The 21,435-nt window shown below is 45.8% G+C and overlaps 1 long non-coding RNA gene across 2 annotated transcripts in view; it reads right to left on the reverse strand.

The window, feature by feature from the left end:
• LOC144691843 (uncharacterized) overlaps window positions 1-21,435 on the reverse strand; it is a 386,040-nt gene that overhangs the window by 92,831 nt on the left and 271,774 nt on the right. For both annotated transcript variants that reach the window (XR_013579224.1, XR_013579225.1), the window contains one exon: window positions 20,352-20,416. This is a non-coding gene — a long non-coding RNA (uncharacterized LOC144691843). The remainder of the gene's footprint in view (window positions 1-20,351; window positions 20,417-21,435) is intronic.

Consider the following 21,435-nt stretch of genomic DNA (forward strand, 5'->3'; position numbering starts at 1 on the left):
GCTTCAGAGTGAACTGAGAGCAGGGGGTGCTCATTGAAGCCTGTACTTATGAGCTGGGTTTTTCCGCAGTAGGGGGTTTTTGCTTCTAGACAGGGAGAGGATTCAGGAGGGAAGATTGGAAACTGGTATTTGCACTGAACTATAGTTTAACAATAAACCAGTTGTGATTCACAGAATGTTTTCTGTTGTCTGATTTGGTAAATGGACATCCACCTATTAGACACATAAATGGCACGGACCAAAGAGCAATTCTGCTGGATGGCAAGTGCACAGATGTATTCTGGATGGTGGACATCAATGTCCCATTTTCATGCTGAGGGAGCTCTCCACTGTGTTGTGTGGCATTACCACCGTGCTAAATGGGATAGTTTCAGAACAAATATAGCAGCAGAATTCTGGGCATCCATAGGCACCGTGGGCCATTCGCAGCAGCAGGATTGTATTCAACCATAATCATTAACCTCTTGGCCCAGCATATCCCCCACTCTACCATTGCTATCAAGCCAGGGGATTAACCCTGATTCAATGAAAAGTACAGGAGAGCATGCCAGGAGCAGCACCAGACATACCTTAAAAATGAGATGCCAATCGGGTGAAGCTGCAACATAGGGCTACAAGCATGCTTAACAGCGTTAGCAGTGTGCGATAGACAGAGCTAGGTGAGCCCACAACCAACTGATGAAAGAAAAGCTCTGCTGCCCTGCCACATCCAGTTGGGACAATTAAACAACTGGAGGAGGAGGCTACAGGCACACCCCATCCTCAATGATGGAGAAGCCCAGTACATCAGGCTGCAGTCATACCTAGCACAAAGGAAGATGGTTGTGGTTGCTGGAGGTCAATCACCTTAGTCCCAGGACATCACTGCAGAAGTTCCTCAGGGTAGTGTCCTAGGCCCAACTATCTTCAGCTGCTCATCAATGACCTTTCTTCCATCATGAGGTCAGAAGTGGGGATGTTCGCTGATGATTGCACAATGTTCAGCACCATTCGCAACTCCTCAGATACTGAAGCAGTTCATGTCCAAATACAGCAAGACCTGGACAATGTCCAGGCTTGGGCTGACAAGCGGCAAGCAACATTTGTGCCACACAAATGCCAGGAAATGACCATCTCCAACAAGAGGGAATCTAACTATTGTCCCTTGACATTCGATGGTGTTACCATAGCTGTTTCTCGCACTATCAACATCCTAGGGGTTACCATTGACTGGAAACTGAACTGGACCAGTTAAATACTGTGGTTACAAGAGCAGGTCAGAAGCTAGGAACCCTGTGGCGAGTAGCTCACCTCCTGACTCCCCAAAGCCTGCCAACCATCTACAAGGCACAAGTCATGAGTGTCATGGAATACTCGCCACTTGCCTGGATGAGTGCAGCTCCAACAACACTCAAGAAGCTTGACACCATCCAGGACAAAGCAGCCTGTTTGATTGGTACCCCATCCACAAACATTCACTCCCTCCATCACCGACACACAGTGGCAGCAGTGTGCACCATCTACAAGATGCACTCCTCACCAAAGCTCCTTAGACAGCACCTTCCAAACCCAAGACCACTACCATCTAGAAGGGCAAGAGCAGCAGACACATGGGAACACCACCACCTGGAAGTTCCCCTCCAAGCCGCTCACCATCCTGACTTTGGAAATATATCGCCGTTCCTTCACTGTTGCTGGGTCAAAGCCCTGGAACTCCACCCCCCCTCTACCAGCACTATTGGTGTATCCACCACATGGACTGCAGCGATTCAAGAAGGCAACTCACCACCACCTTCTCAAAAGCAATTAGGGATGGGCAATAAATGCAGGCCTGACCAGCGACGCCATGAATGAATAAAAAAACAAGGCTGAAGCATTTGCATCAATTATCCATCTTGGCTTCCTCCTGAGGTCCCCACCATCACATGCTAATTTGATTCACTCCATGCGATATCAAGGAATGCTGAAGGTGCTGGATACTGCAAAGGCTAGGGGCCCTGACAAAATACAAGCTGTAGTACTGAAGACTTGTGCTCTAGAACAAGCTTCTAGCCAAGCTGTTCTAGTACAGCTACAACACTGACCTCTACCTGACAATGTAGAAAATTGCTCATGTGTATTCTGTCTATAAAAAGTAGGGCCAAACCACTCCAGCCAATTAGCACCCCATCAGTCTCCTTTTGGTCATCAGAAAAGGGATGGAAGACGTATTAGACAATACTATCAAGTGCTACCTGCTCACTACTGTCTGCTCATCGATGCTCAGTTTGGGTTCCACCAGAGACACTTGGCTCCAAAACTCATTGCAGCCTTGGTCCAAACATGGACAAAAGAATTGAGTTCAAGAGGTGTGGTGAGAGTAACTGTTCTTGTCATCAAGACAGAATTTGGCCGAGGTGAATCCTAGCAAAATTGAAGTCAATAGGAATGAGGGAGAAAACTCTTTACTTTGACTTCTGGAGTCAAACCTATGAGAAAGAACGATGATTGTTGTTGTCGGTGGCCAATCACCACAGCCCAGGGCATCGGAGCAGGAGTTCCTCAGGACAGTGTCTGAGGCCCAACCACCTTCAGCTGCTTCAACAATGGCTTCCTCCATCATAAAGTCAGACGTTTGCTGATGATTGCCTAATGTTCGGTGCTATTTGCAACTCTTCAGATACTAAAGCAGTCCGTATCCATATGTCGCAAGACATGGACAACATTCAGGCTTGAACTGATAAGTGAAGAGTAACACTCATGCTGTGCAAGTGCCAGGCAATGACCCTCCCCAACGAGAGAGAAACTAACCATCTTGCCTTGACATTCAACAGTATTATCATCATTGAATGCCCCAATATTAACACCCTTGAGGTTACCACTGACCAGAAACTGAACTGGGCTAGCCATATAAATACTGCGGCTACAAGAGCAGGTCAGAGGCTGGGAATTCAATGGTGAGCAACTCACCTCCTGACTCGCAAAGCCTATCGGCCATCCACAAAGCACAAGTCAGGAGTGTGATGGAATGCTCTCCACTTGCCTGGATGAATGCAGCTCCCACAACACTCAGGAAATTCAAAACCCTCCATGACAAAGCAGCCCGCTTAATTGGCGCCCCCTCTACCACCTTAAACATTCAGTCCCTCCACCACCAACGCACAGTAGCAGCAGAGTGTACCATCTACAAGGTGCACTGCAGAAACGCACCAAGGTTCCTTCGACAGCACCTTCCAAACACGCAATGTCTAACACCTGGAAGGGCAAGGGCAACAGGTACATGGGAACACAACCACCTGTAAGTACCCCTTCAAATCACAAGTCGTCCTGACTTGGAAGTATGTCACCATTACTTCATCGCGATTGTGTCAAAACTCCCACTCTAACAGCGCTGTGGGTGTACCTACACTACATGGACTGCACTGTTCAAGATGGCAGCTCACCACTACCTTCTCAAGGGCAACTAGGGATGGGCAACAAATGCTGGACTTGCCAGCAACGCTCACATCTTATGATCAAATTTTAGAAGTCTGTTATTCTATGTAACGTTCTGTCCACCAACAGTTTTGGCAACAATCCTTTGCCTGTAAAAGGATTCCTAAGGATTCTTTTAGCGGCAAACATTACATTAGTGGAAATTAGATGGTTATTTTCCATTTTACAATGCAAAGTAAAAACAGACAACTCACAGCAGCCTGCTTTCATTACAACTCATGCTTTTCCCAGTGTCGTCTCCCCTTACACGCACAACACACACTGGGATCTCATAATAAGCAGCTCACCGCTGCCTGGTACTGTAGGTTCATGTGTGCCTCATTGTCCTCCCTGGAAGAAGATGGTCCCAGTCCTCCCTGGTTCTCTCCATGTGTCTTAATGTCCATTGAAGGAGTTCAAGGAGGCGGCTTGCCACCACTATCTCAGAGCATTTAGGGATGGGCAAAAAATTCTGACCTTGCCGGAGACACGTGGTTCCTAGGAACAGGTAGAATAATGGAATAACACAGCACAGCATGATGCCATTCGGCCCATCGAGTCTGCACAGCTCTTTTGAAAAGTAAACCCAGTTAGTCCCAATCTGCTGCACTTTTCCCATTCCCCTGCAATTCTTTTTCCTTGTGAAGTATTAATCCAAATACTCCTACACATCCACATGGTAACATGATGCATTTACCATCTCCATGGTGAAGTTGCTGTTTTAGCGGAAGATAAACGCTGATTGTGATGCAAGGAGCAGCTATCAATGAGTCTAGCATTCAGATGGGTATTGCAAACGTGGCACAAGCCAATATTACTAGTTAGTTAAAGCAAAATACTGTGGATTCTGGAAATCTGAAATAAGAACAGAAAGTTCTGGAATAACTAAGAGGAAGACTCTTCCTCCGAAGAAGAGTCATATTCGACTTGAAATGTCAACTCTGTTTTTCTCTCCACAGATGCTGCCAGACCTGGTGAGTTTTTCCAGCACTTTCTGTTTTTATTACTCGTTACTTATTCCCTAATCTCTGGAGCGTTTACATTGGTAGTCTCAGGCGAGGGCTGTCAACTCTCTGAGAGCCTCCATAAGACACGTATGTAGAGAACCAAGCAGGACTGAGTTGTTCCCCTAAACCATCTTCTTTCGGAGAGGACAATGAGCCACACATGACCATACAATACCAGGCGGTGGTGAACTACTTACTTTGAAATCCCAGTGTGTGTTGTGCATGTAAGGGGAGATGGCGCTGAGAATCTTGAGGATTAACTTGCAGGACAATCCTGCAAGCAATATGAGAAATGTCATAGGGGTAATTAAAAAATTGTGCTTTTCTTAATATTCTTTGAAGACTTTCATTTGTTAGTTGCAAAATTATTGGATTAATAGGATTAATAGTTGGATTATAAAACTCTGCATTCCAATTGGCTGTGGGGAAGGCAGTGGAGCCTGGAGGATGGGCCAATGGTAGGGGTGTGGGGGCGGAGCATTTGTGGTGGCAGGTCATGGGATTGAGACCTACAGCAATACACGCAACCAGAGTTGGCAACACTGTTCACTGCAAGACTGATTTACTTTTCCATCTTCCTAGAATGGGAATCCTAGGAATGGCTGCACAGAAAGAGGCTATTGTGCTGGGGAATACTGAGGGTGGGGAAACAGAAGACATAAAATTGTGCTTTTGGCATGTTGTACAGAACATCCTGCTGAATCATAACCATTATAATTGATACTGGCAAAAAGCAGCCTATTGCCAGAGTCACTGTGGACAATTGCTAAGGCATAAATTACATCATAGTGATTTAAATTAAACTAAATTTCACAGATTAGTACAACATATTGAGTAAAAGCCAACAAGCCATTTGTAATAAAAGTGATCCTTGGTTGAGTTAGTTAATCGATCTCAGCACTCTTGGGCAATCCTGCTATGGTTGCCAACTCGCAAGATTGGTCTGGAGTCTCCAGGCATGACAGATCAACTCTGAGAAACTCCAAGGAGGAAAACGAATCCTAGAAATGTTAAAGAAATACTGATTTTCTTTTATTTATCAATTATTTAAAGATTGAAGATTAGCAAAAAAGGCTATTTGACTAGGTGGGGGAGTTAGAGGCAGGAACTCATGTGATAAAACCTCTATAAAACCTCTGAGCTCTTTTCCATGATCCCATGGCTCCAAATTGTCTCTTGGAGCTGGTCTGACATCATGGCTGCCATGGAAACGCTCCGGCAGGAACGCGGCTGTTCCCGGTCACACAGTGGCACAACAGTGAGCAAGGCCCAACCTCACAGCTCGGAAAGGGCATGAAATCAGATTCTTTCACGTCCAATATTTTTTCTCCATGAAGCACTTAATTGAAAAAACTGAGTACGTTCACACAGAAAGAAGCAGAATGCAGGAGGCCATTCAGCCCACCACACCTGTGCCAGCTCTTTGAAAGAGCTATCCAATCAGTCCCACTCCCCTCCTTTTTACCGCAACCTTTTTCTTTTCCAATTATAGGCCCGATTCTCGGTCGAGAGTTACGACTGAATCTGCTTCCACTGCTCTTTCAGGCAGCACATTCCAGATCACAACAACTTTGCCGGGTAGAAAAAGAAAAGCCCCTTTACTACCCCTCTGGTACTTATGTCAATTATCTTAAATCTGTGTCCTCTGGTTCCCGACCCTGCTGAATTTGGAAACAATGGGGTGGGATTTTCCACGCCTGCCCACCGCCGGGATCTTCCCATCCCGCCGCAAGTCGACGGACGTCTGGCTGGGGCACCGCCTCGCCGGTGGAGGCTCCAGCCCGCAATGGGGCCGGAAAATCCCGGCCATTATCTCCTACTTACTTCATCAAAACCCTTTTTAATTTTGAATACCTTTATTAAGCCTCCTCTTAACTTTTCCCTGCTTTAAGGAGAACAATCCCAGCTTCTCCAGTCTCTCCACATATCTGAAGTTCCTAATCCCCGGTACCAATCTAGTAAATCTCCTCTGCACCCTCTCCAAAGTCCTTGACATGCTTCCTGAAGTGTGGTGCCCGGAATTGAACCAAGTACTGCTGCTGAGGCCTAACCAAGTGTTTTATAAATGTTTAGTGTAAATTCACTGAGCTCTGGCCCTGCGATATGGGTCACAGCCATACTGGATTCACAGTTCTTAATATTTTGAAATGAAGAAATGAAAAATCACTTCAACAGATGCTAGCAATTCTGAATTAGATTGCTCCCAATTTACTGATGATTTGTTTCAATGACTGGAAAATCTGATGCAACTGAAATTGGACATAGATTCTCAGTTGGCGTGCTCCCAGTGAATGACTTGCCAGGGTAGGAGGACGTTAATTGGCATTGTTATACCCAGAGGATAGCTTGTCCAGTGTGAATATTGATTGGGGTCCTGCGGTCTGGACAAACAAGTTAGCAGTCTTGACAGTCAGGAATTACAGACACCATCTTTCATTTGAGTAAACTATTGACTGCAAGAAAACTTCATTTATAAGGGTGGATCTTGGAAATTTGAAGAACTACATAACTGCTTTATTTGTTTTCATCAAGGGGAGAGGTATTAGCGCTCACTTTCCATTTCAAGCCTGCCATCGCCACACTCCCGGCGATACTCCCAATATGGAGCCTGACCAGATGGGGATTGAGGATCTCAGTATCATCCCTGGAGCCTCTTTTCTCCCAACTGTGCAACCCTCTGCCTAAGTTCCATACTGGGAGAAGAGCCTTTCAAATTTGCATCTCTCGTGTTAACACCGCTCCTGAGGAACTGAGTGAAAATCTGTCCCAAAAGTGTGCCTCTGAGGAATGCTCCCTACTCCAGCACTGTGAACATTTTCCAAGGTGTAAACTGGGGCTCAGGATGGACCACTCTTCCTCAGTCAGACAGTCAGAAGGTTGTGGGCTCAACTCCCTGTTCAGAGCCCCTAACCCAAGTTGTCATCCCAATACGATACCGAGCCTACACTGCAGAGTTGGATGTGTCGAATTTTGACTAAAGTGTTAAACTGAGGCTCCCTCTGCCCTCTTAGGTAGAAATAAAATATTCCATGTTATTATTTTGAAGAGCAGGAGAATTCTTCCCAGTATTTTTTTTATTCATTCATGGGATGTGGGCGTCGCTGGCAAGGCCAGAATTTGTTGCCCACCCCGAAGTGCCCTTGAGAACTGAATGGCTTGCTCGGCCATTTCAGAGGGCATTTAAGAGTCAAAACGAAATGGCTGGCATTTTGCCCATTTGTCATGTTAGTCATTCCAGATGCACACTAATTCACATTGCTGATTTCTCTCAACAATTTCATGGTGAAAAGGGAGTCACTTTGAAGTATTGAACCGGACCTGAGTTTTGAGCCCATATCTTCTCCGTTAACAAGACTGCCTACTTCCACCCCTGGAACATCATTCATCTCCACCCCGGTCTCAGCTCATCTGCTGCTGAAGCTCTCATCCATGCTTTTGTTACCTTCAGGCTCGAATATTTTAGTGCTCTCCTAGCCAGCTTCTCACCTTCGATCTTCTGCAAATTTCAGAAACTGCTGCCTGAATCTTAACTCACACCCGTTCACCCATCACCACTTGGGTCAGCTTGGTGGGGTTGGGATTGGAGGGGGTGGGGTGACAAATGGCTCTAACACCCCTGATGTAAGGATTTGGGGTAAGTATAAGCTTGATGTATTGCTCCTAGACCAATGCCAACCAAGAATATTCTGAATTGATGGGAGGAAAGGACCAGGTGGTCCATTTAGCCTACCTCACACCTCAGCATCGAGATTAAACATTTTCCACCTCCCCTCACCCTCTAGCCCCCCCATTCCAACCCACAAACCGGTAATCCTCTGGGAAGGGCAAAAAATAAATAAATCCAGGGTTGAGAAGTGAAAAATACATGGAAAATTCCTCTCCGACCTCCTTAGGCAATTGAAAATAGTCCAGGAGATCTTACCCTGCGACTCTTGCTACAACAAGCTTGCTTTTCTGTAGCACCTTGCATGACCTCAGGAAATTTCAAAGCACTGTCCAAAGCAGGATGTCCCAGTGCTTCCAGCATGAAAAAAAGACTACTTCTAGTACAGTAGTCACTGTTGTAATGTAGGGAAATGCCAATTTTCACATAGCAAGGGCCCACAGACAGAAATGAGATAAATGGCCAGATCATGGCGCACACACCCTTGTTTTACTGACTCATCTGAAAGATGGAACCTCTGACAGCATAGCACACCTTCAGTACTGCACTGGAACTGTCAGTCTAGATTTTGTGCTCAAGTCTCATGGATTCAGCCTTGTACCCATGACCTGCTGACTTAGAGGCAAGGGCATTGCTCACTGAGCCATGCTGACATTGGTATTGTGTATAGGGAGGATTGGGCATGATGCTCTTTACTGTCTAGTAGATCACCATCTAGGCTCATACCTGAAGGCTGGCCAGGTGAGGCCATTATAATAAGGTCAGCCAGCACATGCGGTATTAAATCCTGGTCTAAAGCTAGTACATTCAGGTCAAGATGGGAGAAAGTTGGGATGTAGAAGATTTAACTAAACCTAACTTGGGTTTTGTGGCCCTTACCTCTTAATTTTTTTTTGTTGCTGCCAACTAGGGTTTCCAACCCTTCAGGATTGCCTAGGAGTCTCCAGGAATTAAAGATTAACCTCCAGGATACTGCTGTGGGCAAAACCAGGAGAAAAATCGTAGGGAGCATCAAAAACCAACCATACTTAGCTTTCATTTTCTTTAAGCACTTTTCATTTATTGGTAGAAAAAGTATTTTGAGTTGTGGAAATTGGCTAGTTGACTGAAAGAATCATCCAATCAGTACTTCCACACACTTACACCCGCCCCACCACTCCCAACATTACGGCTGAGGGGGCATTGGGACGAGTCGGAAATAATCAGTTCACTTTACCCTTATAGGAAGGTGGTGCATTGCAAGGGTGTTTGCCTTGATGGTGGTGGGGGGTGGGGTTGCTAGCAGGATGGTTAGAGACAAGAGATCATGTGATAAAATCAGAGTTGGCATCCCTACCGCCGCCTGAACTGGCTTTTGAAGATGTCAAGGTTAATAGCCCCATTTTAGGCAATAGTTGCTGTTGATGCTGGCAAGGGCTAAATTTGAAAAATTCCTCTCACCCTGAAGCACTGGAACGTGTCCCAAATCTGAGAGAGGTCATGCTTTGAATTTGTTTTTTTGTTTTTTTGCGTGCCGAAGGATTTGTTAATTTTTTTTCAAAAGCGGAATGTCTGCCTCGGACCGTTGCAGTGTCGCGTCTCTCGATGGATCATGCATGCTCCGGGGAAAGCTAGGAGATTGTACAGTTAACTCCCGTGGTGTAATTCTAAACTATACAACCTACTACCTCAACCCGGACACAAGCAAATGCTTCCGACTCAACACCAAATATCGTTTCTTCGTTTCTTCGATTTATAAATCCCCTCATCCTTTCCATAAGTTCTGAAGATCATAAGAAACAGGAACAGCAATAGGCCATTCAGCCCCTCGAGCCTGCTCCCTCATTCAATAAGATCATGGCTGCTCTGACTAAATTCGCCTGTCCCCCATAACCCTTGACTCCCTTGTCGATCAAAGATCTGTTGAACTCAGCCTTAAATATCTTCAATGACCTGGTCTCCACTGCTCTCTGTGGAAGAGAATTCCAAACACTAATAACCGTCTGAGAGAAGAAATTCCTCCTCATCTCTGTCTTAAATGCGGGACTGTTTGCTTTTAAACTGTGTCCCCTAGTTCTAGATTCCCCCATGAGAGGAAAGATCAACTCAGCATCTACCCTGTCAAGCCCCCTCAGAAACTTCTATATTTCAATAAGATCCCACCTCTCATTCTTCTAAACTCTAAGGAGAGCAGGCCCAACCTGCTCAACCTTTCCTCATAAGACGATCTCTTCATCCCAGAAATTAGCCTAGTGAACCTTCTCTGAACTGGTTCCAGTGAAGAATATCCCTCCTTAAGTGAGGAGACCAGAACTGTACACAGTACTCCACGTGTGGTCTCACCCATTCCCCTGTACAGTTGTAGCAAAACTTCCCGACTTTTATACTCCATCCCCTTTGCAATAAAACATTCTATTTGCCTTCCTAATTACTTGCTGTGCCTGCATGTTAAATTTTTCTCATTCATGTACAAGAAGATGCTGATCCCTGTGTACTGCAGCATTCTGCAACCTCTCTATTTAAATAATATTCTATTTTCCTATTCTTCCTGCCAAAATGGACAAGTTCACATTTTCCCACATTATACTCCAACTGCCAAATTTCTGCCTACTCAGTTAACCTATCTATATCTCTTTTCAGGCTTTTTGTGTCCTCCTCACACCTTGCTTTCCTACCTATCTTTGTATCATCAGCAAATTTGGCTACAATACAGTTGGATCCTTCATCCAAGTCATTAATATAGATCGTAAACAGTTGAGGCCCCAGTACCGACTCCCATGCCATTCCACTAAGTTACAGTTTGCCAACCTGAAAATGACCCTTTATCCCGACTCTCTGTTGCCAGTTAGTTAGCAATCCTCAATCCACGCTAATATATCACCCTAACACCATGAACTCCTATCTTGTGCAGTAACCTTCTCTGTGGCACCTTATTACATGCCTATTGGAAATCCAAATACACTCCATCTACTGGTTTCCCTTTATTCACCCTGCTTGCATTCGCTCAAACAACTCGAATAAATTCGCCAGGCATAATTTCCCTTTCACAAAACCATGTTGGCTCTGCCTGATGATATTACGATTTTCTAAATGTCCGGCTGCTACCTCCTTAATAATGGACCCCACCGCAGCCATGTGGGTGGTGGGGGTGATGGGGGTGCGCGTGGGTGTGTGGAAATACATCAGAGCTGTGTCTCAGAGTTTCATGTACCTCAGACAACAGTAGACCTGTGGCGGAGGCCAATCTAAACAGAACATTGGTTAAACACGTGAGTGAGAAAGGAATAGCAGGGGATGCCGACAGCGAGATGAAAAGAGAGGGAGAAGGCGTCAATACCAGTGTGGACCAGTCAGGCCGAATGGCCTGTTGCTGTGCTGTACATTTTGCAGCACCTGCATAACCCAGATTACTCGCCTACTTCAACATAAGCAAAATACTGCAGATGCTGGGAATCTGGAATAAAAACTAGAAAGTGCTAGAAACATTCAGCCCGTCTGGCGGCATCTGTGGGAAAAGAGAAGCAGAGTTAACATTTCGGGCCAATGACCTGGAAAATGCGACAGGTTTTAATCAAGTACAGGAATAAAGTGGGGAGGGAGGAAACAAGAAAAAGGGAAGATTTGTGACTGGGTGCAAGGCAGGAGGGGATTAAATGATAAAAGGTATGATGGTGCGAGGAAAAGGTTGGTGGTAATGGGTGAAAAAAAGAAACAAAAAAATGGGTCCAGAGGGGATGTCAATTATGACAGCAGAACTATGAAATCATTGAATGCTACAGCATAAAAGGAGGCCATTCGGCCCGTCATATCTGTGTTGGTTCTTTGGTAGAGCTATCCCATTATTCCTATTCTTTCCCTTTAATTTTCCCCTCTGTCTAATCTCTCTTCACAGGTGCTGTCTGACCTGCTGAGTATTTTCTAACATTCCCTAACTTTTCTACTTCTCTGTTATTTCTGATCTAGACGCGTATTCCCGCACTTTCACTGACCGTAAAGCAGGTTAATGATGGCATTCTGTGCTTCTTCTATCTGTGTAATTAATGACTGATATTCTCCGTTTCATTCTGTTTAGCTAGATGCTCAGAGGAGTCACTCCAGATTATACAGTCTTCCTCCAATTGTTTCTCCCCTCTCTCTTTTCAAGCTTCATTTGGGAAGGGGCACCCCAAAAACTGAGTTGACAATCTGTTATGGTGGTCAGACTGGGATAATACAAACCCTGTACGCAGACTGGAGGTGCATCGCAGGATATAATTCATCTTAGGGACATAGGAATAGGTGGAGGCCATTCAACCCCTCTATCCTGTTCTACCATTCAGTTAGATCAAGGTGGATCTCTATCTTCACTTCATTTAATCACTTTGGTCCCTTTGCCTAACAAAAATCTATCAACCTTGATTTTTACATTTTCAATGGATCCTCAGCCTCAACAGCTTATGCGGGGGTGCTGAGGTGGTGTTCTGCCTCATTCGGGACACTACAACCAGAAGAAACAGAAACAGTCTCTCTCTGCTGAATCCTTTAATCATCTTAAACACCTCAATTAGAACTCTATCTTAATATTCTTTCCATTGCCCACATAGTCGGCCCATCTGGCTCAAAGCTAGACAGGCAAACAGACGAATATTGGGGAAAATAGGAACATTCATCCCCTTGGGTAAGAGGCAAGAGCTCCAGATTGCCAACAGGGGAGGGGTGTCCGTGGGAATGTGGCACGCTGGGAGAGAGGAAGACAAGGGGAGTTGCAGGCGAGAAAAGAAATGTACATTGGAATGGAACAGGAACCAGCAGAACAAATGGTGGACGAGGGAGCTGGAATGCCATCAGAAACCCTGACCATAAAACAAAACAGGAAACAAATAGGGCTTGAGCTCCTTGCTATGCGAGTGGTGACCAGCAAAGGCTGACCAGGAACCCCGGCGGCTATAGGACCACATTGACACAGACCCATAGAAGCGAGCTTGCGCACTAGACTTCACCACAAGATCGGATCTACGGGTTTATGGCGACTGGCAGCATCTGACGATGGCAGGATGACGTCACTGGGAAATTCAGTCCGTGTGATTCGAGCAGCAAAATGGAGCGAGAGAGAAAGAGAGAGAGAGAGAGAGAGAGAAGCGAAACAACACAAAATTATATTTAAATATCCAACAGTCAACCCATTAGCAAACTCAGGCTTCAGGATACAGATTAGTTCAATTAAATTTCATTCAACACACATATATATTCACCAAAAGTATATGTCCCTCAGTTTTATTTTTATTCTTAAAACTAGTTCCATATTATTTCCTGATGTACACTTTCATGGGCACATGGTTTGATAGGAAAAGGAAGAGGCGATTCAGACCCTCCAGCCTGTTCCATTCTTCAGTTCGATCATGTCTGATCTGCACCCTAACTCCATCCACCTGCCCTGGTTCCCTATTCCTCAATGCCCGTACCTAGCAAAAATCTAGCAGTCTCAGTTCCGAAATTTTCAATTAACCGCCGGCCGCAGCAGCTTTTTGAGGAAATGGAGTTTCCACGACCCTTTGTGTGAAGAAGTTCTTCCAGACATCACCTCTGAGGTGCCTGGCTCTCTTTTTATGGTTAGGCTCCCGTCACAGAACCACAGGATTTCTAACAGTGCAGAAGGAGGCCATTCATCACGTCTGCACCAACTCTTTGAATGGGCAATTTACTTTGTGCCATTCTTCTGCCTTCTCCCCATAGCCCTGCACAATGTTTCTTTTCAAATAATAGTCTAATTCCATTTTTTTGAATGCCTGGATTGAACCTGCCTCCACCACACGCTCGGGCAGTGCATTCCAGACCTTAACCGCTCGCTGCGTGAAAATGAGTTTCTTCTGGACTCCCTCCACCAGAGGAAATCCATCTCTATCGACCCTATCAAATCCTTTAATCCTCTTAAACACATCTAAAACTCCAGTATCTCCACCAACTCCTCATTCTGCATGATTGCACCCACCCCCTCACTCCTGTTCAGCTCAGTAGGTAGCGAGTGTTCTGACTCAGGGTGTACGTTGACACCACTGTGTCAGCCAGTGAGGGAGAGGCAGTTGGGACTTACAGTCTATTTACCCTTCAAACAGAGAGCAGAATCCATTTACCCCTCAAAGGACAAACAGTCTTTTTAAAAAGGCTCCAGGCACTACATCAAGTTGAGCTCAAGATTGAAATTCCCAATAAAAGCAGAATTTTTTCTAAAGCAAAACGCAGTGAATGGAGGATAGTTACAGGATACAATTTATAAAATCAATCCCAATCTCTTACAGTAGAGTGGTCTCCAGGGTGTGATTGATGCTAGAATTTGCCAATCATCTCCATTCTGGCTGGGAATAGTTGTGTTACTGTACAAAGGTTATTTTTTTGCTAATTTGGGCGTCTGACACATAGGGCGGAATTTAATGCCCTCTCCTGAGGTGGGTTTGAAAGTGGTGGGGCATTTAATCCAATTAGAGGGTATGGGTTGGGGACTTTGCCACCGTCCTGCCTCTGCTCAGGTTAAGTCCAAGGCGGGAAAACTCATGGACGGCCTTCCAGCACTGATGTCAATTAATGCCATTAATTGGGCAATTAATACCCACTTAAGGGCCTCATCCTGCCGCCACTGATATTCAATCAGCGGCGGGCGGGGAAATCGCTATGCAGGGACCCCGAAGAGGGTGGGGCAGTTGGCGAGTCCCTTGTTGCTGGGGGTGGGGTGGGGCGCTGCCTGACGAGAGCTATTTCCCCATCATTGCTTCCTGCTCCTGGTCCTCGCCTGAAATCCCCTTTGGGCCATCGCTAACCCGCTCTCACCCCTCTGTGACCTGGGGTCCCTCACTGATCCAGGGCCGCCGTTGGGTGCTTTGCCAGCAGCAACCACTGGTCCCGGCGCTGCTGCCCTCTGACTGGCTGGCACTTTTCAGGGGGTGGGATTTCTTCCCCCGGGGGCCCTTGTTCCTAGGGAGGGCCCACCGCTGGCTATTTAAGTGCCCGATGTGCACTTCATACGGCGGGCCTTCCCCAGAAGAGGAGACGCAGGGCTCTCTCACCAGCCCTGTGGCCGACGAGAGAGACCCCCCATCACCTGGATTAAATCCTGCCCATACAAACCAAAGTTAAGAATCTCCAAACCAACCTGCTGAAAAGTCCATGAGGTGCTCCCTCATTGCCTGATTGAGAGGGCTATTTGCAGGTGCAAGTTAGAATCACTGTGTAACCCTCTTGTCCCCAAGTCAGAAGCTTTTGGTTTCAAGCTCCCTCTCCAGACTTAAGTACAAAATCTAGGCTGACATTTCAGTGCAATGCCGAGAGAGCACTGCATTCTGGGTGAGATGTTAAGCTGAGGATTTCTGTGTCTGCCTGTTCAAGTGGGTATAAAGCATCCCATAGTAGTTTTTGAAGAAGTGTGTGCTTACAATATCCTGACAAACATTTATCTCTTACCAAAAAATTGATTATCATAGCATCATACAGCACACAAGGAGGTCACTCATCTCATCTTGTCTATGCCAGCTCTTTGAAAAAGTTATTCAATTAGTCCCACTCCCTCTCTCTTTCTTGATAGCTCTGCAAATTTTTCCAATTTATCCAATAATTATTTAGTTATCCAATTCCCCCTTGAAAGTTGCTTTTGAACCTGCTTCTACCACCCTTTCAGGCAGCACATTTCAGATAATAACAACTCGCTGAGTAAGACAATTCTCCTCATCTCTCTCTTGGCTTTTTTGCCCAACTACATCTCCGCTTCTCTAGCTCGCTTTCCACCTTTAAGATGCTCCTTAAAACCTACCTTGTTGGTCAAGGTTTTGGTTATTTGAGCTGATATCACCTCATTGTATTAAAGGTATAAATTATGGTTGCAATGGTACCTAAAATCTGTGTCCTTTGGTCACTGACCCTGAGAGAAAAAACAATTCCTACTCTATCAAAACCCTTTGTAATTTTGAACACCTCTATTAAATCTTCCATTAATCTCCTCTGCTCTAAGGAGAACAATCCTAGCTTCTCTAATCTCTCCACCTAACTGAAGTCCCTCATCCCTCTAAGTTCCCCTCCAAGTCACTCACCATCCTGACTTGGAAATATATCGCCGTTCCTTCACTGTCACTGGGTCAAAACCCTGGAACACCCTCCCTAACAGCACTGTGGGTGCACCTACACCTCAATGACTGCAGCGGTTCAAGAAGGCAGCTCACCACCACCTTCTCAAGGGCAACTAGGGACAGGCAATAAATGCTGGCCTGGCCAGCGAAGCCCAAATCCTGTGAATGAGTTATTAAAAAAATCTTTGCATCCTCTCCAAGGCCTTGCTATCCTCTGAAGTGCAGTGCCCAGAATTGGCACTCCAGTTGGGACCGAGCCAGTCATTTATAAAGTTTTAGTGCAACTTCCTTGATCATGATGTGGTCATTTCCTTGCTGCTTGTGGGACCTTACGGTGCTTAAAATTAGCTTTCGTATCTGACTGTGTTACAAATGTCACTGCACTTCAAGAATGGTTAATCGGGTGTGAAGCTTTTAGGTACTGAGACAAACATGCTGGGTAGCTGTGGTGACATGCATACAGGGAATGATCCCAGTGCCAAAATGAGTAGGCCCGAGCCGCACCAGATATTAAGCCTTGGGCCAGATTTAAGTGAGGCCTCCCCAGAAAGCTCACTGGCAAAAATGCATCAGATTTCAGGCCACAGTGTCACTATCGGTGGCCTTCAGCTAAATCTTTGGAGGAGGGAAGGAGGTGGCCGCATTCCAGGTAATACGATGCGACTGTGTTAAATAAAAAATCTTATCTCGCCCTGTTTCTTTGCCAGTTTCCCATGGTTACTGACATTCCTGCCAGCGGAACCAGTTTCTCCCCATCTACTCTGTCAAAATCCCCTTCATGTCCTGGGAGCATTTCTCCTCTTTCACTTAGTCATAGGAGTTAATCCTGGGCAGTCTGTTAGCACACATCGACATCTCAGCTGAGGCACACCCAGGTCATGTCAACTGAGGCCTAATCAGCTGACCTGCATAAGACACTGGGTGTGGGTTGGAGCTCAGGAATACCAGATACTGGGCTGTTCCCTATCAAACAGGATGAAGGTCCACCCTAACTGGATATTTTTCAGGCTGGAGGAAGGTTTGTAGTGGAGTTCCCCAGGGGTCGGTATTGGGACCCTTGCTTTTCCTGATATATATTAATGATCTGGATCTTGGTGAGCAGGGGACAGTTTCAAAGTTTGGGGATGATACAAAACTTGAAAGCATTGTAAACTGTGAGGAGGACAGTGTAGAACTTCAAAAGGACATAGACAAGTTGGTGGAGTGGGCAGATAGTCGGCAGGTGAAGTTCAATGCAGAGAAATGTGAGGTGATTCATTTTTGTAGGAAGAACATGGGTAGACAATATAAAATAAATGGTGCAAATCTCAAGGGTGTGCAGGAACAGAGGGTGTATATGTCATTAAAAGTGGCAAGACAGGCGGAAAGAGCAGTTAATAAAGCATTCAGTATCCTAGGCTTTATTAATAGGGGCATAGAGTACAAGAGCAAGGAGGTTATGCTGAACCTGTATGGGACACTAGTTAGACCTCAGCTGGAGTATTGTGTACAATTCTACGATCTTACGAAGGATGTGAACGCATTGGAGAGAGTGCAGAAGAGGTTTACAAAAATGGTTCCGGGGATGAGAAACTTCACTGTCGCTGGGTCAAAATCCTAGAAATCCCTCCCTAACAGCACTGTGGGTGTACCTTACACCCCATGAGAAGGCATCAAGAAAGCAGCTCACCACCACTTTCTCAAGGGCAATTATGGATGGGCAATAAATGCTGGCCTAGCCAGCGACGCCCACATCCCATAAATAAATTTTAAAAATAGATTGGAGAAATTGGGACTGTTCTCCTTGGAGAGGAGAAGGCTAAGAGGAGATTTTATAGAGGTGTTCAAAATCATGAGGGGGCTTTACAGAGTAGACAGGGAGAAACCTTTCCCACTCGTAAAAGGATCAAGAACGAGAGGGCACAGATTTAAAGTGATTTGCAAAAGAAGCAGCAGCAATGTGAAAATAAACGTTTTCACACAGTGAGTTGTTCGGGTCTGGAATGCACTGCCTGGAAGTGTGGTGGAGCAGGTTCAATTGAAGCATTCAAGAGGGCGCTGGATGATTATTTAAATAGAAACGACGTGCAAGGTTACGGGAAAAAGGCACTGAGTCATAATGGAGAGCGTCTGAGCTCAGGGTCTGTTATTATGCAGGTCTGGCATATAGCTGGGGCTCGGACATGTACGGTGACTGGTGAGGCAAAGTTATCAATCTTTGTGGGTCAAGAACGCAGTCTGGGGCTAAGCTTCTGCCTGGGCAGCAGGTGAGTGAGTTTGTTGTGCCAGACCAGCCGGGATAGGGTGAGCACAGGCTGGTGTTCCGCTGCGGCAGAAGGGGTCAGTGTGAGGTACAGGGACGATCCTGTGCAGGGAAGCAGCCACTTACATTGTCGGTGACCCCAAAAGCAAAAGTACCAAACGTAAAAGCGTCTGGTACAGGACACAGGGAACAGCTGAAAACCAGAGCGTATCAAACCAAACAGGTGGCCACCCTAACCCCGAACCAGCACCTCAAAGCGTGGAAAATGAACTCAACCCCTTAGGTTTGGTCCTTACAAAGCGAGACTTTAATGGTCTGGGATGCTCTGTCTGAATGGGCGATGGAAGCAGGTTCAACGGCGACTTGCAAAAGGGAATTGGATAAATACTTGAAGGGGGGAAAATATTGCAAACAAACCTGGCTGGGAAATCCGACTTCAGTTCATGACATGTGTTTTGACAGTGGGAAGCCTGCTGTCTATCACAGTCTGCCATGTCTGGCACAGTTCGCTATGTCTGACACAATTTGCCAAGGCAACTGCTGCCATGGAAACTGCTGCCAGCCAAGAAAAGCAAAAAAGCAGCTTTGAACAGTGCTCTGCTACTTCTAGATTTTATAGCTGAGAAGTCCCAAGCGGGACTGAGTCATACAGGCTTAGAGGCCTCCGTGCACTATCCCTGCTGATTGCTGCCCGATGATTAGCGGTTAGGAATGGTGGAGCGGGCAGATATTGGGTCAAGTGAGGATTAAGCTCCGGAGTGATGACCTCAAATGGCCTGTGGACACTCACTGTCCAGACACTTAGGTGAGGTACAGAGGAGCAGATAGGGTTCTGCACCCATTAGGAGTCAGTAGGGTTGATTTTCACTGACTTTGCCTGGCCTTAAAAGGGTCGTGATGGTCTCAAAATGGGGCAGGCTCCATTTTGAAAAGACAGGTGTGCAAAACATACCTGGATCCTGTGACATGAATAGGACCCCAATCATCATGTTCAGTTGGAGTGTGGGCTGTGCTCATTCTGGGCGTTGGAATTCCCTGGCCAAAGGGAAATGTCTATTTATTTTTTTTTGGGGGGTGGGGTGCAGGGGGTGGCCCTCAATGTCGCTGCTACCCCAGGAACCCCGCCGCCCCCAATTGTGACTCCCCCCTCACACATTTCCCCGTCTCACAACCCACCTTGCTGGCAACCTGTTTGCGAGCTGCACCAAGAGTTTGCCCGTTTGGCATTCAAAGGTCACTGGGGTCGGCTACATCAGAACATAGGAGTAGGAGGAGGCCATTCAGCCCCTTGAGATTGTTCTGCCATTCAGTGGAATCATGGCTGATCTGTACCTTAGCTCCATCCACCTGCTTTGGATTCATAATATTTTAATATCCTTGACTAGAAAAATGAAATTTATTGATCTCAAATGTGAAATGACTAACTGAGCTCGAGCTACTGCTAATTGTGGGAGAGAGTTCCATACTTCTACAGCTCTTTGTGCAAAAAAAGTGTTTCCTAACTTTCTCTCCTGAATGGCCTAACTCTGATTTTGGGCTCATGCGCCCCACGTTGTCCTTCATTCTTTTCATATCAAGCAGTGGATATGGAAGCACGTGTATAAGTCCCACTGAAACCCGAAAAGTGAGCTGGTGTGAAAGGAAATCTCCCTTTTCTGAATGAGGGAAGACAGTTCCCAAACTCGCCACTCCCTTCCCTCATTCACCCCCTTGCCCCCACCCTTCCAATAATACTTTTTTTACAACGTACAGAGTAACTTTGCTCTTAAAACACTGGTGTGAGATGAGATTGGTGGCTTCAACATGTATCAACCCAGAGCCTTCTTGATGTGTGTGGGCCATGCGCTAACCCCTGGGATTGACACAGCAAAACAGCATGGAAGTCAGAGACCATGTACTCTTTGCTTATGAAGAACAAATAATAAAACATGTACTACCTTTACTCCAATGTCCAATTGCAGCATCTGTGATAAAGGTATGGATTCCGTAGATGTAGCTTTATCTGTATTGCATAGAAAGGAAAGTAGATGTTTAGTCTTTCTTTGTCAGGATGTGGCGAGTCATAATACAATTTGCCCTGAATCACTGAAATTAGAGGTCTTGATACTGCCCATTAAAGACGTGCAGAGAACATAGACTCACAAAGACAAGATTCTATTACCTAGGTAATCCCAAGGCATCAAACTACTTAAACAGTGACCTCAGTGATACAACTAGATTTCAGTCTGTAACTCACTCCCGGGTACCTGTTGTTCTACATATAAACTTCCTGACTACCTCCCTTGATTAGATCTCAGCCTGTAACTCACTCTCGATTATCCATTGCTCTAAACATAGACTTCCCAGATCCCTCGATTACATGGCAGCCTGTACCTCATAGAATCATACATTTGTTACAGCACAGCAGGAGGTCACCCACACCAACCCACCCCCCGCCCCCTACCCCCACCCTTCCCACCATCCTTTCCCAGGTTCCTGCAACTTTTTTTTCCATTCAGGTGTTTATCTAATTCCCTTTCGATATCCAAGGTTGAATCTGCCTCCATCACACTCTCACGCAGTGCATTCCAGAGCCTAACCACTCACTGAGATTTTCCTCATGTCGCTTTTGGTTCTTTTGCCAATCATCTTAAATCTGTATCCTCTAGTTCTTGATCCGTCTGCCAATAGGAACAGTTTCTCCCTGTCTACTGTGTTTAAACCTCTCATGATTTTGAGCACCTCCATCAACTCTCCTCTCAACCTTCTCTTCACTAAGGAGAACAACCTTAGAAAGTTCTCCAATCTATCTATGTAATTGAAGTCCCTCATCCCCAGAACCATTCTTGTAGATCTTTTCTACACTTTCTCCAATGCCTTCACATCCTTCCTAAAGTGCGGTGCCCAAAATTGTACACAATACTCCAGTTGAGGCTGAACCAGTTTTTATAAAGGTTCATCATAACTTTCTTGTTTTTGTACTCTGTGCCTCTATTTGTAAAACCCAGGATCCCTTATGACATTATAACCACTTTCTCAACC

This window comes from Cetorhinus maximus, chromosome 16 (genome assembly GCF_964194155.1).
Source record: "Cetorhinus maximus chromosome 16, sCetMax3.hap1.1, whole genome shotgun sequence".
NCBI classification, from domain to species: domain Eukaryota; kingdom Metazoa; phylum Chordata; class Chondrichthyes; order Lamniformes; family Cetorhinidae; genus Cetorhinus; species Cetorhinus maximus.